The 26941-nt window shown below is 39.9% G+C and overlaps 1 pseudogene; it reads left to right on the forward strand.

The window, feature by feature from the left end:
* The first annotated feature begins 1886 nt into the window (after positions 1–1886).
* On the forward strand, positions 1887–4675 carry LOC118857530 (annotated as a pseudogene).
* Positions 4676–26941: the final 22266 nt, after the last annotated feature.

Consider the following 26941-nt stretch of genomic DNA (forward strand, 5'->3'; position numbering starts at 1 on the left):
GCTTCTTCCATCCCCTCAGTAGAATATAAGTCCTCTGCTGAGGGTGCTGGAGAGCAGGGGCTGTGCTGTTTTTGTCTTGGTATACTGTGCGACTTACATGGTACCTTGTGCATGTTAGGTGTGTAATTGCTCTTCTAAAATCAGCTGTATACATCACACTTTTCCCAGGCAATTTCATTCTGGGGTATTCTAGACAAATGGGTCACAACATAGGTTTCTTGTCTTTTTCTCATAACTACTCTACCACTTGCCAGAAAACTGTAATCTAAGGTAACTTAAGAGCTGAGGTACCGAGAAGAGCGCGTAAAGCACTGAGTAGAAGTAGAAATGTGAAGTGTGCTTTTCTCTGATTAAATAGTGGAGTCAGGGATCTGACTTTGACTGTCATTGCTGAGAATATGTTTGGCAACTCACACCTGGGCCCTTATAAAGAGACAACACAGATGATATCAGAAGCTTTAGGCTTGGTCCTCATAAAACCACTTCTGCAAACTGAGGGAGCACCACTAACACGTGCCATCTGGCTTCTTTTGGAAATTGGAAATTTAAAATTATTTTTGCAGTTTCTTTTCCCTTCACACCAACACCCCCACCCACTTCAACCCACCAATACACACAAACACTGCAGTCGCCAGTGATCTGAAGAAATATCGCGATGTATTCAAGAGTTCTCAGAGCAAAATTAACTTTGGTTTAATTTCATTTTAAAAATAGATACATGGCATATGGTATTTTGAGATAGGAGTGGGGGTGAAATCAACAGATGATAGGGATACTGCATCTCCTGAAAGAATGGGAATCCCAGTTTAGCAGATGTAAGAGAAGATAGTATAGTATCTGGTTTTGCCCCCACAGAAGCTATCCATATAGCTGAGTTAACACTTATTTGTCAATGGCCATCCTGGCATCAGGGAAACTAGAAAGGCCAAACCAGTTGAACCAGTTCAAGCTTATCATGTCAGTTCAAGGGTCTGGTCTTGGTCAAGGGTCCAGGTCTACTGATTTGCGTAATTTGCATATGTTAAAGAGGGAAGGTAGGGGAAATAAAGAATGTAGTTTAATCCTAACTCAGACAAAGAAGACAGAACTAATTAACTTCACTTCTGCTTCTGTATTCTTATTATCCTACCTATATAAACTGTATAACCTAAGAAAACTTTGTAAAAAGTAAAAGAATGTAAACTAACCATAATTCAAACAGGAGTGGAGGTGATGTTTACCCCCCACTCCTGCTGTTGTATCAGTGTGAGTGTTCCTAGTGAGCACAGCACCCGCTCTCTCTCGAAGTGTAATAAATACCTTCCTCTGCCCACTCTGATCCTGAGTTCTTTGCATGAGAATGGGCTAATCACATACATCTTCCTAAGGTTATGCTACCAGGAAAGCAATGAGCTGCAGAAGCACATCTCAGACTAACTTCCTGACCCTGCCTTGGGGACTGCTGTGATCCCCACTACAGTGTTAAGAGAGCTACCACTTGGGATTTCCCTGGGGAACCCTGTGGTCTGCACAGCCTTCTTAAGGGGCCATCACTTGGATCTTCCTTAGGGTGTGACCCTAGGAAGCCCTGTGATCCCCACAGATAAAGTGGGGCTACCACTTGGTCTTCTTCTGGGAGTCCTGTGGTCTGCACAGCCTTCTTTAGGGGTTATCATGTGGTTCTTTCTCAGGGTCCAAGCCTAGGAAGTCCTATGATTCCCACTACCATTCTAAGGGGCCATCACTTGGGTCCTCCTTAGGGTCGGATCCTAGGAAGCCCTGTGATCCCCACAGATAAAAGGGGGCTACCACTTGACTTCCTCTGGGAGTCCCGTGGTCTGCACAGCCTTCTTTAGGGATTATCACGGGGTTCTTCCTCAGGACTTTGGCCCTGCCTAAGCAGTCCAATGATCCCCAAAACCACATTCTTCATAGCAGAGAAAGGGATTGAGGAGGTCAAGAAGAACATTAGCATCTTCTCTGGGTTCTTCCATCTGCTAGTTGAGAAGGGCAGTAGGTGCTGGCTGCTCTCTGCATATTCATTGCAAGCTCTCTTTTGGAAGCAGTTGGGACTCCAGGCAGAGACACAGGTGAGGAGAGGATACAAACTTATATGAGGGGAAGAGATCGGTTGGAATTTAGTCTTCACCAATAGGAAATAGGTCACTCAGAGCATCTTTCCCAATTCCACCCTGTGTGTAGTTACTGGACACTAAACGCTTAAGAGAAAAATGAAAGAGCTCAGAGAGAGTTAGGTCCAACTGTTCATTCATTCATTCAATAAATATTTATAAAGAGCCTTCTATGTGCCAGGCACTGTGTTAAGCACTGATGATACAAAAAGGAGCAAAAGAAAGTCCCTGCCCTCAAGGAGCTTACTATCTAAAGGAGGGAGACAAGATGCAAACAAATACACACAAAGCAAGCTATATATAGAATAAATAGGAAATAATTAACAGAATGAAGACACTGGAATTAAGAGGGGACAGAGAAGGCTTCCGGTAGAAGGTGAGATTTTAGTTGGGACTTAAAGGAAGCCAGGGAGGGCAGTAGTTGGAGTGAAAGAGGAAGAATGTTCTGGGCATGGAGACAGCCAGACAAAATGCCACAGCTGAGAGATGCAGTTTTTTGTCGATGAAACAGTCAGGAGGCCAGTGCCACTAGACTGGAGTTTGTGTTGGGGAAGAAGATTGGAATGGTAGGGGCTAGGTTATGAAGGGCTTTGAATGCCAAACAGAGCATTTAGGAATTTGATTCTGAAGAGAGTTTATTAAGTAGCAAGGGTGACACGACCAAAACTGTGCTCTAGGAAAATCCCTTTCATGGTTCAATGGAGTAAGGATTGGAGCAGGGAGAGACTTGAGGTGGGCAGACCCACCAGCAGCTACAGCAGCAATCAAGCGCCTGTACCAGGGTAGCGGGGTATCAGAGGAGAGAAGGAGGCGAATTCCAGAGATGCTGCAAAGGGGAAATTGACAGACCATGGCAATAGCTTTTGGTGTCACGCGCATGCTTAAAACACTAAAAAAAAGTTATTATTAGTATTGGAATATTATATATATGTATATATAATATAGTATTGGAAATTTATGTATACATATACATATATACATACATACATACATACATACACATATATATATATACACACACACATATATATATATACCTCCTTTCAACTACTCAGGTAGGGTAGTCAGCCATAGGAAGATCATTTAGTCCAACCCACTCATTTTACAGAGAAAAGAAAGTAAGGCCCAATAGAGGAAGTGATTTGCCCTGTGTCCCATGGTTAGTTCTGGCAGAACCAAGCCTCAGACTCAGACACCCATGCTTTTTGCATAGGGCCAGCCTGCTTCTGGCTCTCTGGACTCTCTCCCTCTTGCCTCTCTTCACCCTGAAGCAAGAGCTTTCCCTAGAAGGGCTACCAGGGGTGGGGAACCTGCGGCCTCGAGGCCACTTCTGTTCAGTCAAAGGGCTCCACTTGAGGACCTAGAGGGCCACATGTGGCCTCGGGGCTGCAGGTTCCCCACCCCTGGCACTGGGCAATTTCTGCCCTAGGCCCTAATTTACAGATCATTCAGAGATGTCACACAAGGTTGTGTGTGTGTGTGCTTGTGTATGTGTGTGTGTCTCAAAATCACAATCTGAACCCAAGCTCTTTGACTACCAAGCCCACCTTTTCATGGAACACACTACTCCCCACTTCTAAGCACTTCTAGAGCCCAAGCTGGACTCTGTGCAGTAATTCTGCATACATCGGAGTCTCAGAAACAGAGGGCATACAAAAAGGAGGGGAGGGGAGGATTTTAATCACCTCAAATTGAGCAAATGCCCCTGTGAGATCTTCTTTCGACTGCTTAGGGTTTTTAAAGAATAGTCAAAGCCGAGAGAGATGGATGGACGTGCGGCGGAAGGAGGAATGGCCAGCCAGCCAGATGGAGGGCCTGATGGGCAGAAGGAACCACCAAGACCCCCTTCTCCCCCGTTTCCCCTGCAGGCTCGCTCGCCCCCACCGCCTCTGTCTCCTGGTTCTATCGGCGTGCCCCCTTCGCCAGGGCCATCGGAACAAGGTGCCCGCCAGCTCCTGCTGGACGAGTGGGGAACGCCCGGAGTGGAACTTAACCTGCCGGAGGGCCTCAGCTGGAAGCTTCTCTACCTGCGGAGACCACTCTACCGCAACTTGCTGCGGTCGCCGAACCCCGAGGGCATCAACATCTATGAACCACCACCCCCCTGTGGCCCTGCTCGGCCCCTGTAGACTCTGGGTAACTTTCGTGGATGGCAAATCAGCACTGAGAAACTGCTCCCCAACTTCAGCTGGACCGTGAAGCAACAGTGTATGGACCTTTTGGCTGAAGGCCTGTGGGAGGAGCTGCTAGATGATGAGCAGCCGGCCATCACTGTCATGGACTGGTTTGAGGACGGCTGCCTGGATGTGTGTGTATATGAGCTCCACGTCTGGCTCCTGGCTGCTGACAGACGGACTGTCCTCCGGCAGTACCATGCCGCTCCCCAACCCTCTCCATGGGGCCCAGGTGGACGCTGGTGCCAGGTGTCTCATGTATTCAAACACTATGGCCCAGCAGTCCGATTCATTCATTTCCTGCACAAGGTGAAGAACCGTCTGGGCTTTGATGGGTTCCAGAGAACCCGGGTGACCGACTCTTCAGTGTCCCTGCAGCTACAGAATTAACCTGTCATCCCCACCCCCCCCATCTCTGCCCAGTGACCCTATCCATCACGCATATATACAAGGAACGTTCTGGTGACCTCCCCATCATTTTCCTGGAAGGACCTCTCTTTTTTGTTTTAGTCAGGACATGTGATATCATCGGGGTAGGGAACTCCTCTTATGGACACTCCCTCTTCCTATGTTGCCAGACATATTTTCTTGGAATTTTCTGAGTCGCTGAAAGATTGACTTACCTGGGGTCATACAGCCAATATGTATCAAAGCTAGAACCTGACTCCAAGACTGGCCCTCTACCCACTGGGCCACGCTTCCTTAGCTCCTGCCTCTTCCCTGCAGGATACCTCCTCTCCCCACAAGTATATTGCTGAGCACCCTCATCTTAGCCCAGATATTTTCCCAGGAAACCAATAACAATCCATCTCAAATATCTCCCAAGAAGGGACTTCTCATCTCCCCCTAAAATCTCTAGGAATCACTCCTCCTCTCTAGGGATTTATCTCTCCCAAACATGGCCTGGGAGTTCCAGAATATCTTCCCAAATATACCCTGGGGATCCTGCCTTTTCTGCCCCCCCAGAAGCCATCTTCTCTAAAAAAAGATCCCCACATGGTCCCCCAATTCTAAGGAATCCTTTATTTTCCAAAAAGAAATCCATAGAGGGTCATCTCATCTCCCCCAAATGTCTCTTGACAGTGACCTGTTCATTGTTCTAATATCTCTGTCTTGGGTATTCTCATCTCCTGAAAATCCCTCCAGAGATTTATTTCCCCTAAACAACTCACTGGGAACCCTTCATTACCTCTCAAAATCATTGTCTTAAATGTCATCTTAGGAACCCCTAATATCTCCCTAAATATCCCTCACATCCCAAATATGGCCCCCAGATATGACCCCATATTTCCTCAATATTCTTCAAGGACCCTTCATCCTCACCCCAATATATCCCCTAGGGACACTAATTCCTTCCCCAGAGATCTCCCTGGGCTATGTTTTGTGAAATATTCTCAATGTTTTTCCCATGGAGCTTTTGGGGTACCCCTTGAGACTCCCCAATGCCTCTCCTTATCACCTATCCCTATAAAACGCCTGTGTTAAAAAAAGAAGAATAGTCAAAGCCAACTTTGCTAGTAAACCACATTAATCAGTCATCTTCATGCTGTAAATTGAGAAACATGTGGAAGGCCCATTTACCCCAAAATCTTTTCCATATTGGCCTACTAGAAATTAATTCCATTTCTAAAAAGGTCCTATTACCATATAAATACTTATGAGAGTATTTAAACCTTCATCTTTTAAAACCTTGATGAGGAAATGTGTTGACATGGTTTTGCCTACTAGTACTAGAGAGCATGGGAAGATTCAAAGATCACTTGACAGGTATTATCTCACATCAACTCTGAGGCTGAGAGTGGGTAAGTGACTTGCCCAGGCTCACACAGCTAGGAAATGTCCACCCCTAGGAATCAGCTGAGGTCTTCCTGGCCTGAGGTCCAGCTTCTAGCCTCTGGGCCACCTAGCTGCAGGCAAACAGCTCATAGAGATATTGAAAAGGCTTTTTCTGGGTCCAGGTCCCACCACCCCATCACCACCACCCCATCAGTTCCTTCCTTCTAGAATGAATGAAAAACCATTTCTTAAATGCTTACCTATTTGCCCAGCACTGAGGATACAAATGAATGCAAGATCATCCATCTTCTCTGTAAGAAATGGGAGTTTTGTTTGCACTGAATTGAAGGCGTACCTTTCCCCCTCCCCCACACCAGCTTTAGCAGAAACCAGGCCTCAGGTCAGTCAGGTGAAAGGTCAGAGGCTTGTATACATGCTTAAAGGAGCCATTTGAGGAGGGCATGATGTAGGCAATCAGGGAGGTTGTATCTGGCCAATGAAGAGCCTGGCAGGAGATTCAAGGTGAGGGTCTATTAAAGGACTGGCATCCATCTGAGTCCTTTGTCCTTTCTCCTGTACTCTGTTCAGGAGAGGTATCCATTTATTCAGGGGTTATAAATGTAAACTATAATTAAAATGTTCCTGACTTCCCAACAAGTCTTGCTTATTCCTAGAAAATGTGAGTATGTTTCTAACAGTTTCTAACAGGATCAACATAGCATCAGAAGAAAGAGGTATTTCACGCAGAGAATGGGTTGCACCCCCACTCTTTTGCAGTGGGCCCTAGTATCTGCAGGTGAAAATTTCCTTCTTCAGACTGCTAATTTCCTGGGAGTATTTTTCTAGAATTCTTGGGAATCCAGGAACATGAGTAAAGGGGGAAAAGGGAAAGAAAATGGCCACAGACAGTGCAACTCAGGTGCCTGAGCAAGGTGGGGGAGTCCTGCTTTGTTGTGTCTGGATTCACTCCAAGTGGAGAAATAAGATTTGCTTGGAATGGGGAAAAGAGCTCTTAAAATATTTGACCTAGGTGGGAAGAATGGATTTCTCCTAGTGCTTTTCAAAGCACTGGTGGGTTGACCCAGGGAGACCTTAATCTGCAGGGAGAAAGGCAGGCAGCCAAGCATCCTTCCCAGTCTCTGAGATAAGGGAAATTCTGCTCTACACCCTGGAGCAAGCTCTCAAGAAATCCCGAACAAAAAACAGGGAGTCCCTGTGAGGATTGGCTCTGTCGAGTTTGTGGGGTTGAGGGAGGACAAGAAAACATAAAGGAACTGATAAGGAATCAGGAGGAGAGGGCTGATAAAAATAAGAAAGCTGGGAGCTCTGAATTAAGGTCTCATTATGTTCTAAAGGTTAAAAAAAATCTGTGTGTTTGCATTAACTCAGTGTACCTAACAACAAGCAAAATGTTTTAAAAACTGTAGAAGTAAAGGGAATCTTCTGTATGATGGGGTGATAGCCTTGGGGATACATTGGTCTGTTTAGAGTGTGATTAAATTATTAGTCATTTAACTCTTTAAGTTTTAAGGTAAAAAGCAGTGGGAGAAGAAGCCTGGTGAGTATAATATTTTTATTATTTACTTGAAATGTTTGAGGTAGTTTGGGTTGAGATTCGGGAAGAAATATTGAAATTGGAGATACGGAGAGTAAAATGTTTCAGTAAAGATTGGGAAAGAAAGAGAGATAGAAGCTAGAGATAAAGAGATTTGGGTGGGGGTTGTAGAATGGTGGCTTGAGACAACCTGGCATTGAGTCCATGTGCTGCTCTTAGCTGCCAAGTGCTCCTGGCCACCCCCTTCCCCCACCCTCCACATTGAAAGACTGTGGGGAGCTGAAGCTAAAAGAAACTTCTAGCCTGACAGGAAAATAAGGCTGATTACTAAAACCTTAATGATCCAAGCTTTTATATAATAGCTAGGGATAAGAAATTCGGTTGGCTCCCTGAAAATGAGCATATCTAAAAGGCAGGCTCCTTAGTTCTCAAAAGGGGCTGCCAGGCCCAAATGTAATCCACCTAGGGAGGAGTCTTTAGCTACTGAAAGTGATTTTCCCCTCCACTTTAATCTGAGGCAGCAGGATGAAGGGGAAACTGAAAAATATTTTAGCTTGGCATAAAGAATGAATAGGGGAGTTGTGAACCCACGTGCTCTTAAGGACCACTCTCTCCTTATCTTTCTTAAGAGTCCAAACATTTTTTTTGGAAAAGAAGTGACCCCATCCTCCCTCAAAATCCTTAGAATCCTTAGGCATTTTGTTATTTGTCAGTATGAATAAGATGAGGCTTGGAGAAAGCAGGGTGCCAAATTCAAATCTGGATAGTTTATAAAAGGAAGTAATTAATTATATGAAATTAAAAAAAATTTTTCTCTAAGTTCATTCATGGCCAGGCAAATATTCCCAATACCTGGGCCAGAGGTAACAGTTGGCTAGGAGGAGCTGTACGGTGCTAAATAAATAAATGTATTTAAGGTATTAATGTATTAAGATATGTTATATATGCATTTATACATATTAATGTATTCATATATAAATACCAGAAGTAATAGGATCAATAATTTCTATATGTGATAATCTGAAAATGTAATTGAAGTCATCTTATTTCTAAATTGTATTTTTAGAGTGCTCTTGGGCTGTAAAATTTGAGAGACCCTTGTGAGTTCTAAATTTTGCTTTATATACATATATAGGAATTGATCTTTTGAAAAGGGTGTGGAAAAAATAATGTAATAGTTTGAAATTCACCTACTTAGCTGGGTAATTTCAAGTTTTAAATACATTAAAATGTTTAAAGCATTAAATTTGTATGGTTTAAAGATGCATTTGTATGGTTTAAATGTTCAGAATTCTGAAAAGTGATGAAGAGGTCAAAACTGTTATTGTTCAGTTGAAATGGTTTTGCTAATTCAAACTCTTGTGAAAATCAATGCTGAAAACTAAATATGTTAAATAAATAAATTTAAAATAAAAAAATGGTTTTGCTATCATTTAATAGCATTTGTAAGATTATTGATTAATACTTTGTGAGAATCTCCTGTTGTAATTGTTACGTACAAGAGGTTTTGTGAATAGAAAACTTGGAAACTTTGTGATATCTAGGAATTATATAATAACAAAGAATTGAGTTGTTATAATACGTTGGGAATTTATGAAAAAGCAATTTTTCTTATAATCTAGATGTTGTTAGATTAAGAGTTGTACTTAATCAAGAAATTGAGGCTGTTAACTAAAACAAGGATTTTGGACTTAAAATTCTTGAATTTTATGGATGGGCCCAGGGATAGAAGATAAGGCAGAGACAGGAAATTCTAAAGGAGCTAAAGTTTAAAAAGTGGGGACTGTGTTGAAGGGCCAGTCTCTTTCCCCACTTCCCCTCCTCTCCTTTGGTCTAGATAAGAAGGAAAGCTTGATCTATCCCCACCTGTAGAAGGGAAGGAAGGGGGAGGGGCAGCAGTTACTAGGATTTAAGTTGTACTGAAAGAGGGACAACAGAAGAGGTTAGAAGCCAGCCCCACCCCTTCCAAACCTGGCTTTTGAAAGTCAGCAGAACTGATTTAAGATAAGATTAAGTTTTGAGATGTGGGTCTTAAGGATAAAGTTTTTATTAGTGAAACTTGCCATGTGATGTAAAAGAACCCACTCTCAGGGGGAGATGATATGATGCTGCTATCTTTTTTATGGCAGATCTCCGTAATCAAAATAAATAGTGATAAAGGAAAAAGTATATGCCTACAGATGTAAAGGGGTTTTATGGGGAGAGATGGAATATTTGATTAATGTAAATATGTGAAGTCTCGCTGTTTTTAATCAAATGACTGGCTACATTGGTACTCTTGTATAGTCATATGGAAGATAACATTCTTTCTAAATATTAATGGCAATAATTGGACAAAGGGAAAAAAAGTGCATGAAATAAAGATACAAATGTAAGGTTGAATCATTATACCATAGATTAAGGCTGGGATTTAAAGTTACTTTGTATCTATGTGGAATAATAAGGTGCTTAAATGTTTTAAAGTGATATAAGAGTAATTTGGTATTAATACAAATGGTGTAATTAATTGCTGGAATTAAATCAGAGACATTTCCAGTTTGGGGATGATAATCATTTACTATCAATTTAGTAACTTCAATAAGGGCCAGAGCCTGAATTAATAATTAACTAGAAGAAGAGCCTGAACCTAAGCTTCTTTGTTCTCTGAGCTTACTCAAAGAATGCCTCTTCCTATGTCAACAAGGCCAGATCGGGCTGACTTAAGAACATTCTTTCCTCTGGCAATTAAGGATGAGACCCTTAATCTGAGCTTCTCATTAGCTAGCTTTGGAGATGTTCCTTAAACAATGTGGGATCATAGTCATATCTTAAACTGATTATTGGACTTAATTAAAGACTTAATGGGAGTGTTAACTGACCATTTTTCTGAGTCTAACTCCAGGTGTGAATGTCAAGGAAGTCTGACCCACGATGCCAGCAGCCCTTTTGGGGGAAGGCATGCATGAACTGCAGGTATGATTTCATGGTAAAGTTAAGAGGGTGATTGTTCAGCCTGTGCTGAGGTGGAACCCTCTTGACCTGATGCCTTAACTGAAACCTGGTAACCTTTAAGCCTGGCTCAATGCAGTTTGCAGTTTGACACAACTTCTGCCTGGAGTTGACAGGAAGCTGGGGAAAATATGGTTGCCCTACTCTAAGTCCCTAATTTCTTGCTGTGCCAGCAGTGGCATGAATATACAATGAAGTAATTGACACAAAAAGACAAAGACATGCGGCTAGGCAAGTCATATAGATAAGCTATAGACTGATTTTAATGGAGTTACTGACAGTATTTTATACAGGTTAATTGCTGAGTCATCCAGACTTCAAAGAAGAGTACAATAAAGCATTGGTTAAGTTTGTTTATCTCCTTGTTCCTAGGAGTGAGACACTATTTTTCCTCAAGGCTAACCAAATTGGAACATTTATGTTCTCTCACATATAGATAACCAGACTGAAACATTTCTGTCATCTCCCATGTGGGTAATCAGCTACAAAGGTGGGGATTTCTTTCTTATCCTAAAACTGACCTTGCCGTGAATAGACCCACTCTCAATTAACCCTACCTTGCAGAGGTCTAAGAGGCCTAAACAGGATATAGTTGGCTCCCCACATCCTCCCCCTTTTTATTCTGTAATTTTAAGTGGCTTAAACATAGCATTCATTATCCTAAGGACTCAAGGTAGACAAAAGTTTACTATGACCAAACAAAGAATATAAGGTAGTGTATGGAAAATAGTCAAAAATACATTATGAAATGGGTTAAATTTTTTGAAAATATCAATAATTGTTTTTACTACGCCCTCTGGATCAATACCAGGAAAAGGGGTGTTTCACTATTTCAGCATTCCAATCAATCCCCCCTTTCTCTTTTGTAGACACTTCACCATTATAGATACATGTGAATTCTTCCCATTAACCATCACCCATTTAAGTAAATATGGGAAGGATTGATTGACGCATTGACAAATCAAAGGGGCCAGGCCCCTTTATGAATATAGATACATAGACTCAAAAAGAAATTTAAAAAATGCAATTGTCTCTTTAAGATTCAAAAAGTCTTTTCTTATGCAGCTGTCTGGCAGGGAACCTAGTCAATGAAATCTGGTCCTTGGTATTTGTTCTACCATCTCCAGCACAGCATCTTCTTCTTCTTGTCTTCTTATAGGAATCAGCTTTCTGTCCATTCTCCTACAAGAGTGATCTTAGCACAATTTTAAATTACCACTTCTAATCCTTATAACCCTGATCATTTTTACAAACTCAAAATTTCAACGTTGGCCAATTGTCATATTTAAGAAATTCTCATCAGAAGCCAGTATCTTACACTTGACATACATCCATTATTAATTTCCTCACTAGGAGGATGAGAAGTCACTTAAGGAATTAATAACAGGCTGCAGTACATACATAAATACATTAAATTGTCAATTTTTAACACAATGCATATAGAATCTTAACCTTTTTGTCATGCCATGTTTCTTTGATGGCATTTACAAAGCACACCACAAACCTCTTTTTTTATCACCATTAATTGTAACAAAACTTTAGACGAGCATGATATTAATCAAATAACAAAATAACATTCTCCCATTGCTTAAGAAACATTTACAAAGCTAGCCCTAAGTGGCTTGCATGCATTTCTACCCTTGTTCATGAAACTTTACCAAGTTGGTGAAAAAGTCCTTAAGTAACACTAATTCCAAAGTATTGTAACAAAGTTTCTAGGTTTTGCAGAATTCTTAGATATCACAAAGTTTCTTAGTCAAAAAGGTGTTGTAACAGAATGTCACATTGTTAGCAGTAAGAGACAAATCACAGGAAAAATATTACTACTCTTAGAATCCTTTTTATCTATTGTACATAAACTTGCAATTTCTCAGCAAGCCAAGTTCATTGTTTAGAATTTACATAAATCAAACAAGTTCTTTTCCGGGGCTGATGAACTAGCCCATAAACATGGTTTACAGGGGTCTTGGCAATTTTACAAAATAAGGAGAAGTAACATGGATCTCAGGAAGGGATTAATAGAAAAACTTTGGGCCTGTCTGCTGTCTTTTGCCTTTTCTCTGAGCACACTTATTCAAGGTCGAAGCTTTCTAAAAATCATGCAAAGGATTTTACAAAACTTTTCTTCATAAACTTATTTCCCTTTCTCAGAAACAGCTTACAATTTATCCTGATATTATTATTAATTCCTAAGTATCAAATAGTTCTTAAATTTGATCACCAAACTTTTTCCACATAATTGAAGAGAAAAAAAGAGAAAGCTAAACATAGTTTTGTAAGTACTAGACTTAAACTTAATTAACAATCTCACAAATTTCCTAAATGATAGCAAAACAATTAAAGACAAAATTTGGTAATTTATGATTTTTTTAAATTACAACACTACAAAATATTATGACATGGTCAATTAGAATGATTTAAAAGTTTTCTAACTCAGTACAATTCTTAGACTAACAACATTTAGATTATAAAAGAAATTGCTTTTCTGACAACACAGAGTCTCAAATTTTAAACATACATATTCCTAGTATTTACATTAATGATAATAGTAATGGTCCCAATGAGTAAGTCACAATAATTATGTCACAAACAGTAAATCTCAATAGTTCTGTCACAATCAGTAAATCTCAATAGTATGTCACAATTGGTAAGTCTCAATAGTTATGTCATAGTCAGTAAGTCTCAACGGTTATCTAATATTAGCACAGTAGAAATTTCTTGTGGCTATATAGTTAATAAATTTCTCAATGCCAAATAACAATATGCACCCCTTTTTTAAAATTATTTAAATATACATTTCTAAGTTACATTCACATTTTTCTTGGGAAAGTTTTACAAACAGTTTGGAATCACCTGTTATAATCAGGTTGGTTTAAAATGTGCTGGGCCAGTATTCTAACTACATCTTTCAGCCCAGGTAAAAAGGAAGCCTAAGGAATTTGAATCATTGCTGATAAGGTATAGTCAGTTTCCCCTCCAGGCAGAGGAGTTTGACAATTAATTGAACATTAATAATAATAATTCACAATAACCAATATCTTTACCATAGCTAATATCCATATTAGATTTAATAGAACCTACCCATGAATCTAGCCTGAAAGGTGGGAATTCCTGGTTTTCTAAATGGCAGTTATAAATCATAAGAAGGCAGGGTTATCAGGGCTGAGAAAGTAACTTAACCAGTTTTACACAATTGTTTTCATTTTTTAGTTTCAACAAAATTCAGATTAAAAATTTCTTTTTCTAACACTATTTTTAGCTCACAACATTCACTCAAGTTTTACAATACAGGATAATTTTACTAGAATTTAGAAGTATAATAATAATACCAACAGAACAATTTCAGATGACATTAATTGCATTCCCAAATCATTACCTATATTGGGCTTACCAAGCATAGAGGCTTTTCTTCCCTCCCACAGTTGCAGAGTTTGGCTGTGGACTGGGGGTGGTCGAGCCAGGGATTTGGGAAAGGGGAGAGGGACTAAGGACAGGGGAGTGCTGGGAGTTCAGCATTTGAATTAAAGGTCTGAGGAGTCATTGAGGAGGGTCCCTGAGGAACCTTTGCTTCCTGATAGGGGTTGCTGGGCTTTGGGAAACTTGGAGCAAAAATTCCAGGTTCCAGTGGTGTGAGAGCAAGGATTTGGGGGCTCGACAGGAGAGGTTCCTCTACTTACCTATGTATGGGACAGAATTTTTAAATAATAGGAGAGACATCTTTAAGAGAAACAAAGTAAATTTATTCTACAAACCTTGCAAGATTTGGGCGCACTTCCATAATGGAGGAGGCAAGGTAAAAGGGAACCTGCCTTAATTTATAGTCTTAATGAAAAAGATTTCCACCCACCTCTATCCCTTCTCACCATTGGCTGGGGGGGGGGGGGGGGGCGGGGCTTATAGTCTAGGTGCGAAAACTACACAGAGGACCAAGATTGATCAGGTTCGTTCAGGTTTTTCCCTGTCAGACTCAACTGCCAAGGTGGCGTCTGAAAGCCTAGGAGAGACCCTTCCTGGATCAGAGAACAAATAGCTCGCAGGAAGTTCATTATCTTCTAATATCTGAGAGAGAGGCGGGGGAGGGCATGCCTTCCCAAAATTACAAGGCCAAATCCCAAAACCTCTCCATTAGACATAACCCTGTGAAGTCTTCACAATTATCCATTCCATGCACCTAGAAGTGTGGGTGTCAGGGCCTCCAGGGATCCAGGGCTGTTGTCAGTGGGGTATGAGAGGGCAACAAAGTAGCAAAGAAGTGGACAGGGAGTAGAGCTTTTGTTGCAACATGTATATTAATTTTTGTAGTTTCAATGTTATTATAATTTAATTTACATTGAGACTTTAGGACCTAAATAAGAAAAAGCAGCTAGTAAACAGGGCAATTATTTTGAAAAGGAGCCAACTCTGTATTGTATATTCACAGCCTAATCACTTTTAAACTTTTCAAGTAGCAAACTTAGGAAGATCACAGCAAGCCAGAAATATATATATCTATTGAGATAATTCCAATTCCAAAAAGGATTTTTGTTTCTCAGAAATATAATAAGTAACAGTCTTTTGGGTAAGATATGTTCAGATTGACTCTCATTCTCTGCTTTTATTTCTCTATTTTGGAAGCTTTAAGCCACTTGTTTCAAACTCAAAATACAAATGAGGGTCACTAAATTGCATATAAGTATCTCTGTAGTTGCATAAAAAAACTACTTATTAATTTTATTGATTTACTTAATACCTTTATGCTATTAAATATTTTCCAATTCGATTTATGGGATCATTACATAAAGTTCTTAATTCTAAAAATTGGGAAACCATAATTACAATGCATTGTAGAGGACATTCTAGATTTTTTTTAAAGTTCTTTCTTCAGTTTTTTATTTATACTAGTTTCATGGTGATTCTTATTAACCACACATGAAATAAAACATCTTTGTATATACTTCTGGCATTGAGCTGGAATTCTTAACACCCAAGGAGTCAACAGATAGATTGGAGGGGGATATAGAAAAATATATATCTTTTGTCATTTAAACTGATTTTTCCTCACATTCATAAGTGTATTATTATTTTGAAAAAGGTTTCATATGCTTCACCAGATTATCTATGGTTAACAGAATCTGCTAAAGAAATTTTAGCTGCTCTAACATTTATTGCAGTCCTGAAAAGATCTTAATAGTTCTCATTTTAACTTGAGTAAATTTTACTTCTGTGTTCACTCCTTAAAAACTTTTTGGAAAGTGAAAACCTTGAATCCTCCAGCCAAGGTAAGTGGGACTCTGGAAAACATCCAGTGGCACCTTGTCCCTTCTCCCCCACGCTGGGAAACTCAAAGTGTCTCTTTTTTAGATCTACGCATTTTCCAAATTTGCCTTAATGCAAAATAGTATAATAAATTCTGACTTTATCTTAAACATAAGATTTAAGAGTAACACATTTCATTTAACTCTAAGGGGAAAAGATCCCCATTTTCTTTCTTATCTCTCTTCACATTCCAAATTTGGCCACAATTGGAATGAAGGGAGAAAGAAAGAGCATTTTCTTATTTCAACAACTTTAACAACAAAGAGCTAGATAACATACTCTCTTCACACAGAGACACATAACACAAAACAGATACAGACAGAAAATGACAGGACGCACAAAAAGGATTTCTAGAAATCCGGCATTTTTCTTTTCCTTTTCTACTGTGGTAACTCCCAATTAGCTAGTCTACACCCAGTGGGTTATTGTCATCCATCCCTGGGCTGAGGCTCATAAGATCTCTCCCCAACCCCAATATCATGCTTAATTGTTCTTTGTACCATAGGAACTTTTCCTTCTGGAGTAAGACATATTTTTAAAATGTTCCATATGGAAAAGGCTGACATTGGGAAGTGTTCTGGTCCAACTTCCCTTAATCTCTTACTCATTTGTTTTTTAATAATCTCCCATCTTTCTAAATCAATTGTACCTTCTTGTTTTTGCTCTTCTGTTATACAAAAACCTCTTTCTGTTACAATTTTTCTTAATATTTGCAGATACAGATGCCTATCCTTAAATTGTATCTGTCACGTAGTTAAATTTTCTAAATCTACTTTTCTAACTCTCTAAATCTCAAAAATTTGTACAATCCCCCAGTAAGCCTAGTGGAGTAATCCTCTTACCTCTTATTTGAATATGCTCCAGAACCTGTATTGGTAAGACATTACTTCATCTCTCAAGTCTTCGACTTGTCCCTCTTCCTAGCAACAACCATGCCTGCAGTGGTATGAATATATGATGAAGTAATTGACGCAAAAAGACAAAGACATGGGATAGGTGAGTCATATAATCAAGCTATAGACTGATTTTAGTGGAATTACTGACAGTATTTTATACAGGTTAATTGCTGAGTCATCCAGACTTCAAAGAAGAGCACAATAAAGCATTGGTTAAGTTTTTTATCTCCTTGTTCCTAGGAATGAGACACTATTTTTCCTCAAGGCTAACCAAATTGGAACATTTATGTTCTCTCGCATATAGATAACCAGACTGAAACATTTCTGTCATCTCCCATGTGGGTAATCAGCTACAAAGGCGGGCTTTCTTTGCTAAGTCTTCTTATCCTAAAGCTGGCCTTGCTGTGAATAGACCGATTTTCAATTGACCCTGCCTTGCAGAGGTCTAAGAGGCCTAAACAGGATATAGCTGGCTCCCCACATCTTGCTGGCAAATTTCTATAATCAGAAGGTTTTGTAAGTAAAGTAACAAATCTATGAAAATAATTGATTGTGGAACATCTTAGGTTACTATAGGACTGGAACTAGTGTTCCTGTATAAGTTAGGGTAGTTTATTGGGCCTTGTATAGGGGCTTATATAAGTTAGGGTCCTTTAATTCTTGGTAATGGTATGGAGACAATTAGGTCAAGGGCTTGTGAGAATATATTTTGTTATTTTGTTAATATCAAGCTTGTCTAAAGCTTTGTTACAATTAATAATGTTAAAAGAAGACTGGCTTGTTGTTTATTTTGTAAATGCCATCAAAGAAACATGGCATGACTAAAAGATTAAGATTTTATATGTATTGTGTTAAAAGTTGGTTATTTAATGTGTTTATGTATATACTGGAGCCTGTTGTTAATTTCTTAGTAAAATACCTTCCTCCTGGTGAGGAAATTAATAATGAGTTAATGTAAAGTATAAGAAACTCGGTTCTGATGTAAATTTCTTAAACATGACAATTGGCCAAGGTTCAAATTTTGAATTTGTAAAATGATCAGGGTTATAAGGATTAGAAACGGTAACTTTTGTAGGAGAATGGGAAGAAAGCTGGTTCCTACAAGAAGAATAAGCTGTGGGGATGGCTGAAACAAATACCTAGGACCAGAAGACTTCACTGATGTTGTTCCCTGCCAGACAGTCGTATGGGAAGAGACTTTTGAATCTTAAAGGGACAATTGCATTATCATTTCCTTTTGGCTCTCTTGTATCTGTATTTACAAAGGGGACTGCGCCTTTTAATTTAGCAATGCTGCGATCAACCTTTACCCCATCCCATATTTACTTAAAGGGGAGATGGTTGAGAAAAAAAGAATTCAGATGAGAAAGAGAGTAAGGGAGTATTAAAGATGTGGAAACAAAAATTTAAATAAAAGAAGAGGGGGGAAATTGTAAGAAATGGGAGGAGGAGTTTTGTTATCACAGAATTGAAGGTGTACCTTGCCCCCTCCCCCACACCAGCTTTAGCAGAAACCAGGCCTCAGGTCAGTCAGGTGAAAGGAGCCATTTGAGGAGGGCATGACATAGGCAGTGAGGGGGTTGTATCTGGCCAATGAAGAGCCTGGCAAGAGATTCAAGGTGAGGGTCTATTAAAGGACTGGCATCCATGTGACTCCTTTGTACTTTCTCCTGTCCTCTGTTCAGGGGAGGTACCCATTTATTCAGGGGGAATAAATATATATTATAATTAAAATGTTCCTGGCTTCCCAACAAGTCTTGCTTATACCTAGACAATGTAAGTATGTTTCTAACACTCTCTGTCTCTCTGTCTCTGTCTCTCTCTCTCTCTCTCTCTCTCTCTTTCTCTCTCTCTCTCTCTCAATTCTTTGTCTCTCTGTCTCTCTCTCTCTACTTTATTCCCAAGGAAAGTTGGGAAAATGGGAGCCAGCATTGTATAGTGGAAAGTTAATCTCACATGGAGTAAAGAGGAGCAGGATTCAATCATAGTCTGCTATGTAATTTGTGACTTTGGACAATTTCGATCTCCTTTCTGGGCCTCAGTTTAGCTTTAAAGTCAGAGGTCACCCAAGGTGACTTGTAAGGTCTTTCTGGCACTTAATCCATGACTGTAGTCTAAGCTGTTATTAATAAGTTAATTCATTGTTTAATTAAGCTATTATTAATGAAATTATTCCTACTGCTTCTGTTCACTCCCAGCAGCTAGGTGGGAAAAACCCTCTGGACATTTTAGCTCAGAATGGCCTTATAAATGAGTATTATATTATTCTGTCTTGTATTATATTTGCATATATCTCACAGAACCTTGTAGGTTCCCCATAAATATTTGATTAATGTCACACTGTCAGGGCTTTTAAACTGTCAGTATGATCTTGTTCTTTCTGGGGGGTAAAGGGGGTAATTAAAAAGAGCCAAATGAATAGGTGAGGGAGGTTATTATATGGTTAGTGTTTGACCAACCTGGCCTGAAATTGTTGAAATAAAGATATCATCAACCTCATCCACCTGTATTGATGTCTCCAACAATCAGATGTAAGAATCACAGTTATCACGAAGCAGTTAGCCACCCTGAAGGCCCAGCTGCTGACCTTAGAATAAGGATTAATCTATTTTCTGAGAACTCTGCTCTTTCCTGTTAGAAACCAACCTCTTTTCATTCCTCTTTTCCCTTCAATAATTTGGTGAGAGAGTAAGAATGACTGCTGAAATTTACTTCTAGACCCAACCTCACCCTCTCCCCACAGTCCTGCTGATGGCTATTTTCCTACTTGAAAATAACTATACTGTATTTTTAACAAATTCCATGAGTTTCCTTATAGAAAATACACCCTGCTTAGGTCCTAAACTATAGATACATGAAGAGAAAAAAATGAAATTTTATTTAAAAAAATATACATGTATATATATACATACATATATAAAGAGATGGGTATATATTAGATCTGGGGAGAAATATCAGTGGGAAATATTAAGGCATATAAGACTGAGGTCTAAACAGTTTTCTTCTCCATGGTGCATATTGCCACAAGGTCAATGTCAGGGATAATGTAGGCCTAGGATTAGAGTTTAGAGTAGGTAACTGAACAGAGTGGAGATATAATACACAAGCCAATTTCTTTGTACATCTTTAAGTATTTATTAGAATATTATTAGGATAATAGTCCATAAAGAATAAATGCTAATCCCTCCATAAATACACTGAAACAGCTTTGAGCAAAACTATTTTAAAGGGGAAAAATAACCTCAGATATGATTTGAATACTTTGTTCCTAAATCAAAAAACTGTTATCAGGTTTGGCTTATATAAACCTTTGCTTTCCAATAATTGATAGTAACAGAACATAGTTTAAACAAACTGCCATGGTTTCCCCACCATTGAGGGGTTTAAAAATTGGAACAAAGATTTTAGTTCCTCCTTCTAGTAATTTTATTTCACTCTAATGTGCTATTGCCAGGCCGCAGATATGGCTGCCAGAGGACATCTATCCCAAATGTAAGGTATATTATCTACTTAATATACAAACGTAAAACCTTGTTAATTCCCTTAAACTAGAATTTCATATTTTTGAAACTAAGAAAAAGCCCAAGAAACTGATTGAGGGTCTTAGATTTCTCTACAGGTCAGAATACTCTTATGGGATGCCAATCTGTGATTAAAGATTTTTCCCCACCCATTCAAGAGGCCTCAGGTGAGGCTAGTCAAGAGAAGCTTGATTAGAGGTTTGTTTGTAGGCAGGCCTACACCCTTTACTTACTTGGCACTAAGCCCCAGGACTACACTCTTTAGATGATTGGGCCTGAAGCCCTCAGGCCCTAAAAAGAGTATTTATACCCAGAAGTTAGCCATTGTGAAGTCAGGATTCAGCCCAAGGAGGAGAAGTAAGAACTCTGAGATGACAGAGATATGGAGACAGGGCAGAGCAGAGACCCAAGAACTGAGAAGGGAGAGAATGTAGGCAAGCCGACAGTTGGTATTCATCAGTGTTTCCCAGAAGGCTCCAGCAGGGGGGAAGGTTACAGGATAACTTGGCTCTTTACTGTAGTACTGTGTTATAATTTCCTTGTTGTTACATTAAAGTGGACTTATTGGTTTTGGAATACAATTACTGCTTTGTGGAATTGGGGTTTTGGTTCTGGGATCTGATTCTCTGGTGTCTAAATAAATGTTATACTTCCTCTGCCTTCTACCTACAGAATCTCTTATACTTTACAATTCCAAACTATACAGGCATGTTCATTGTCATCTTTGAGGTCATGAATCTTGCCCTACTGATACATCTTTGACACTTAAAAAGGTCTGTTAACCCTTATCATGGTCTTTGCTGAACTATGTGAGTAAATCATATCCTTTGAGCTGAAGATTTTGAAGAGATACTGCTATTTGTTGCTGTTGGGGATACAGGGTAGGAAGTGTGACTGGGTCTGTGATTTGATTTCTTCAGTATAGGGAGATCCACATGGAAACTTCCTTCACCAATGTGGGTTGCAACTCAAGATAACATGAAAGTTTTACAAATGTGCTTGGGGCAGTATGAAGTAAAGTGACTTTTTAATGCTCTGTTAGCCAATATGCGGCAGAGATAAGACTTAATCCAGTCTTCCTGACTCACGTTATGCCATGCTGACTCATGGATATTAATGGTTCTTGCCTCTATTTGTCATTTCCATAGTGTGTATGAATCCCACACCAGCCAGGAAAGATGAACCTTTGATTTACTCCATGTTTAATTCTCTTTTCCCTTTAACACCTATTGTGATATTGTCATGTCGAATTTTCTCCTCGATTATTGTCTTTTTTTGAGGCAAACTTTTTATTAATTTTTATATAAGTTGTCACCTGTCTTCGTATGTGTAAAGGCCTGGCCAAACCCCCCAAAAATAAAGGGAAAAAATTAGTCATATATATTAGTTGTATGTTTCCTACTTGGGAAAAGTCTAATCTTAAAAGAGTTCCCAAAAGAGATACAGTACCAAGAGTTAAGTGGAAGTCACCTTCACATGATCAGGAGAAAAACCAAATTGCTCTTGGTAAACATGAACAATGATAAAGGATTAAACAAAGATAAATTGCTTACAGTCTAATACAGAAAGATGATACACATGTGTCCTCCAAACCCTATCACCTGGAGTTCTACAGGGATTCTAACTGGAAGGCCTGGGATTGGTTCTGTTGTGTATTGATCTTTTTAAAAGTATATAAAGGGTGGGGAAGAGAAATAAGGAGGGAAGGGGTAAGGGAGACAAAAGTTAGGGAAAATTATTTCAGATAATCAGGGTGTACACATACAAGTCTATACAGACAAGGAAAGGGAGAATGGGAATGGATGACAATAGAACGCTCGTCTGAGCTGGTCAGAGGAGACAAAAATACATAGAGTTGGGTACAATACATTTTACTGAATAGGGACATAGGAGAGTGGGGGAAATTAGAAAGAGGTAGGATGAGGGAGGGATCAGTCCTAAGCAAAACAAACTCTTCGGGATGTATAAAAATATTCATAACTTTTTGTGGTGGCAAAGAATTGGAAACTAGGGGTATCCATCAATTGTGCAATGGCTGAACAAGTTGTGGCATATAAATGTGATGGAATACTACAGTGTTATAAGAAATGGTGAAGGGGATAATTTCAGAGATGCCAGGGAAGGCTTGTATGAACTGCTGTAGATTCAAGTGAGCTGAACCAGGAGGAAAATTTTATATGATTTCTGTGACCACACTATTGTAAAGACAAAACTTTGGAAAGACACTGAAACTCTGATCAGTGTGAAGACCAATGATGATTGTTTGTTATGGGGTTTTGTTTTTTTGTTTGTTTCTCATAAAAAGGAAGATAAGAGTGGAGGGAAAGAAGGCTGCTTATTTTCTTATTAAAAGCAATTTTATAAACTGTCCTGATTTGTATTGCATTAGTAAACTGTGCTATTACTCCTAAAACAGACCAAAGAATACCATTTTTCTCTGGCATGTCCCTTAAAATGTATAGGGTACCCCAAAAGTATCCCAGGTGATCCCTCACAATATTCCACTACCCTCCCAGGTCACACTTGCTGGTTGATCCCCTTAGGGAACAACTCCCCCAGGTTCTAAATACTTTCTCAGTCCCTGATATTAAAACTACAGCTAACAAACTCTCGCTTGCTTTTTATAATTATTCTAGTCTGCCAGAGAACATAATTAGCTCAAAGCAAAGACACTTAACTAAATTACCCCAATAAATCTGGGGTATCTTTTCCCACAAACAGTGTCAGTGGGAAGACTGGGCACAGAGTGCATGAGAGACACTCATGTAAGGAGCATGCATGGACAAACGAACACATCATTGGTCTATAAGGACCATGATATCTCCGATGACCTGGGCCTGCTCTCTGCTGGGCTCAGTGACTCTGACTGGGCAAGTTGCTTTGCTTTAATATGCCATTGCCCTGGGTGTGTGTTTTGGGGGAGGGCAGGGGTAATGAAATAAAATCTTCCCTTTCATCCCATTGAACTGTAAGAAGCATATAAAAAAGGCAGAGGACAGTTCACTGTGGAAACCTAGGTTCTTCTGGCTCTCTTCACAACTTCCAGAGATGATTTCTTGGCTGATTACAGAGCTGGCAAGGTTCCTGGGGGTGTGGTCAAACCTTCAGATGGTCAGTGGCTAGCCACCCTTTACTTCTGTGAAGTTCAAATGAGGACTTTCTTACCTCCTTAAAAGAGCCAAGAAGTGTCAATGTTTCTTTACTCCCCCTTCACATCTCCTTTAAGCCTCTGTTAACATGTAAAGGTGATTTGCTCTGCTAATGTGGCCTTACTTATACCTCTTAAGAGAGAACATTTCAGGACAAATCTTTGGCATGTTACTTCTTTGTTGGTAATGTTAGGGCTTACCTCTGGTCACTGCTACTGAGTGAATGGTCATGACTGTAAATAATAACTTAGATATTTTAAAGAATGGATAATTAATTAGTATATATGTTAACCAGCACTCACATGTTTTGAAAAGTTAAAAATGTTTTAACTAGTTAATTGGGCATTGCACTAAATTCTAGGGATTCGCACAAAAAATGAAAACAGTTCTTGCTCTCAAGGAGTTTACATTCTACTAGGGGGAAACAACCTGTACACACATGGGTGGATAAAAATAATTTCAGGCAAGGGAAATTCTAACCACTAAAGGATCAAATCAAAGTATGGTGCAGGCCCTGGTGACAAGAAGAGACACTGGAAGCCAGGGCACATTCAGCACTCTTTGGATCTCATCCCATTCCAACCCAAGAGGCATTTGTCAGACATCTCAAGGCATCAGGATAACTGGAGGCTGGTGGAAAGAACGCTTAGCAATGGGAAAATTAGGGAAAGGAAAGGCTTCTGAAGAAAAGGCCCACTGTAATGCACACAGGAAGAAGCTTGTAATACCTGCCCAATTATATTGTCAGGACGTGAGGTGCCAGGCCAACAAGTTTGTGTTTGGTTGTACAGACAAGAAGAAGCCACTGATGCTTCTTGACAGGGGAGGGAGCTACTGATCAGACCTGTGTCTTAGGAAAATCACTTTGGCAGAGACACAGAGATACTGGATTATAGAGGGGGAAGGCTACTGTAGAGGCATTGCAGTGATGCAAGTGAGAATCCTTCATCTTAATGCCTTCCTTCTGGATTACCCACAACTTATTCTGTTATATAGTTGTTTGCATGTGGTCTCCCTCAGATTGTGAGTTCCGCAGACTGTGTTTTTGCCTTTCTTGGTATCCCTGTCACTTACTAAAGTTGCTGGCACATAGTAGGCACTAAATGATTGCTTGTTGACTGCTCAGAAGGCAGCACTTGAGCTGAGCCCCCAATGGACATCCCAAGAAAGAGAAAAGAGAAAATATGCCAGGCACAAAGGACAGCCTATTCAGAGGCTTGGAGATGCCATGAAATGTTGTATTGTGGGGATCAGCAAGTTAGGCCATTTTGAATAGAATGGAGAGTGCTTAAGAGGGAATAATATGGAATAAGTTGGGAAAGATGGGTTGGAGTCAAAATTGATAAAGGTTTTTAAAATGCCAAATGGCAGTTTTTGTTTTATCCTAAAGATAAAAAGGAAAGAAAAGCTTCTAGTACTCTGTGGATCTATTATATTTAGCTAACTTAGGGAGTTGACCTAGGCTTTCTTCTCAGCTCAGGCCCACTTGTCTATTGCCCAATCTATTTATTTCCCTTTGTTTAAGCTGTACCTAGGGCAGGGTGACTCAGGCTTTGCTCCAGGGTGCCAACATTGGAATAGGAGGGGACACTTCTCTCTGTGATGACATGAAGATTGTTACCTCCTTCAGCAGCTCAAGGAAAGCAGACCTACTTCATCACCTAGCCTAGGCCCACTACCCAAAAGTGCTTTTCATGGTGCTTTGTCTCAAGGACATCTTCTGCCACCCACTCCACCACCCAATTCGTAGACATACCACTCTGAGCTCAGTTGTGTGCTGGTGAATGTTTAACAACTAACTCTTTGGAAAACACACACACACACACACACACACACACACACACATACACACACACACACTACTCTTTGGAAAACACAGGCACAAGCACCCACATACACACATACACACACACCTGTTTAAGCTTTATCTGCATTACGAATATTTTCTCCATCACTTAAGTCTTAGACCAGAGATGTCAAACACAAGGCATTTAGTTCACCAGATTAAAATGTAATTGAGAAACATTCAGCAAAATAAATTAAAACACAATAAACATAGATAATGTTGATGTGTGGTTCTCTAACTCAATATGCAGCAGTAGTGATTTTTATTTATGGTTTAGCGGCCCCATTTCTATTTGAGTTTGGCACTCGCTAGTCCAGACAGTCAACAAAACAATGCAAGCCCTGATTTGTAGTTTTTCCTAATTTCTGAGGTATAAGCGTTCACACTAAAAATTCAACAATCGGCTCTCCTATTTCCACACCTGTACACTGCTAGATGGGCTAACAGGGTGGGGAACCTGTGGCCTTGAGGCCTCATGTGGCCTTCTATGTCCTTGGGTGTGGCCTTTTGGCTGAGTCCACATTTTACAGAACAAATGGTTCTATTATTTCTGTGAAGTTTGGATACAAAGAGCTGCACTTGAGGACCTAGAGGGCCATGTGTGGCCTCCAGGATGCAGGTTTCCCACCCCTGGTGCTAACCCTTCTCCAAAATCAAATCTATACTCAGTTATATTAGCCTTTGAACCAAACTATTGGGTGTAGGCACACACCTACACACACACACACACACACACACACACACACACACACACACATTTTTCTTGCCCCGGGTGAAAATATTTGTAATTCTGATTGTGACCTTACCCACCATTAACAGTACTAATAACTCATGTGACACTTTTCTCAGGTGCAAGCTCTCCTGACCCACCTAGTTCAGAGTTTGGCCCTCACACCTCAGTTACCTGTCACTCAAAGGGAGGAATGTCCTCTTTCTCCTCCCTAATACATCTGTGCCTTCTGTTTCAAGTCATTCTCTTATAAACATGGGTCTACTTTTTCCTCTTTTCTAAATCCTACCAAAGGAAATAATATATACTTTGAACAAATAAGGACTCCTCAAACACTAGTAAAGACAGAGTAAGGAATTTTGTTATTCCTTTCTCCTGCAAGTACACATTAAAGCTGCTTCATCTTGTTATGCAAACTCGGTTTTCATAGTATCCTTCCCCCTCCCCACCCAGGACCTGAGAGATGAAAAGGTCCTAAAGGCCTGCTCCCTCCACCCCAAACCTCGACCTGTATCCCTGATACAATCTTTCCTTCTTCCTTGACTTCCCATTTTGAGAAAGAATAAGACAGATTCCATTGCTTCTGGTACTGCAAGGCTTCCCACAAAATGAGACAATCTGGGGAACAACTCATTTGAACATCTCAGACTTCTTAACTAGTCTCTCAGTGGGCAAATTGGCAAAAATACTAGAAACTTATCTGGAATCCATCCCATTTGCACAGGACTGGCCCCATGTCATGATAGTGGGACCTACCCATCTTCCCCTCTCCTGATGCACCAGACAAGGTGCTATAACTGTTGGCATGCCTCTTCCACCCTAGAACCTTTCCACTTTTTAGACCAGAAATGGGTAAGTGTCCTTGAAACCCCCAGAGGCTAGGAGTCCATTGTTGAGTCT

This window comes from Trichosurus vulpecula, chromosome 7, assembly GCF_011100635.1.
Source record: "Trichosurus vulpecula isolate mTriVul1 chromosome 7, mTriVul1.pri, whole genome shotgun sequence".
Taxonomy (NCBI): Eukaryota; Metazoa; Chordata; class Mammalia; order Diprotodontia; family Phalangeridae; genus Trichosurus; species Trichosurus vulpecula.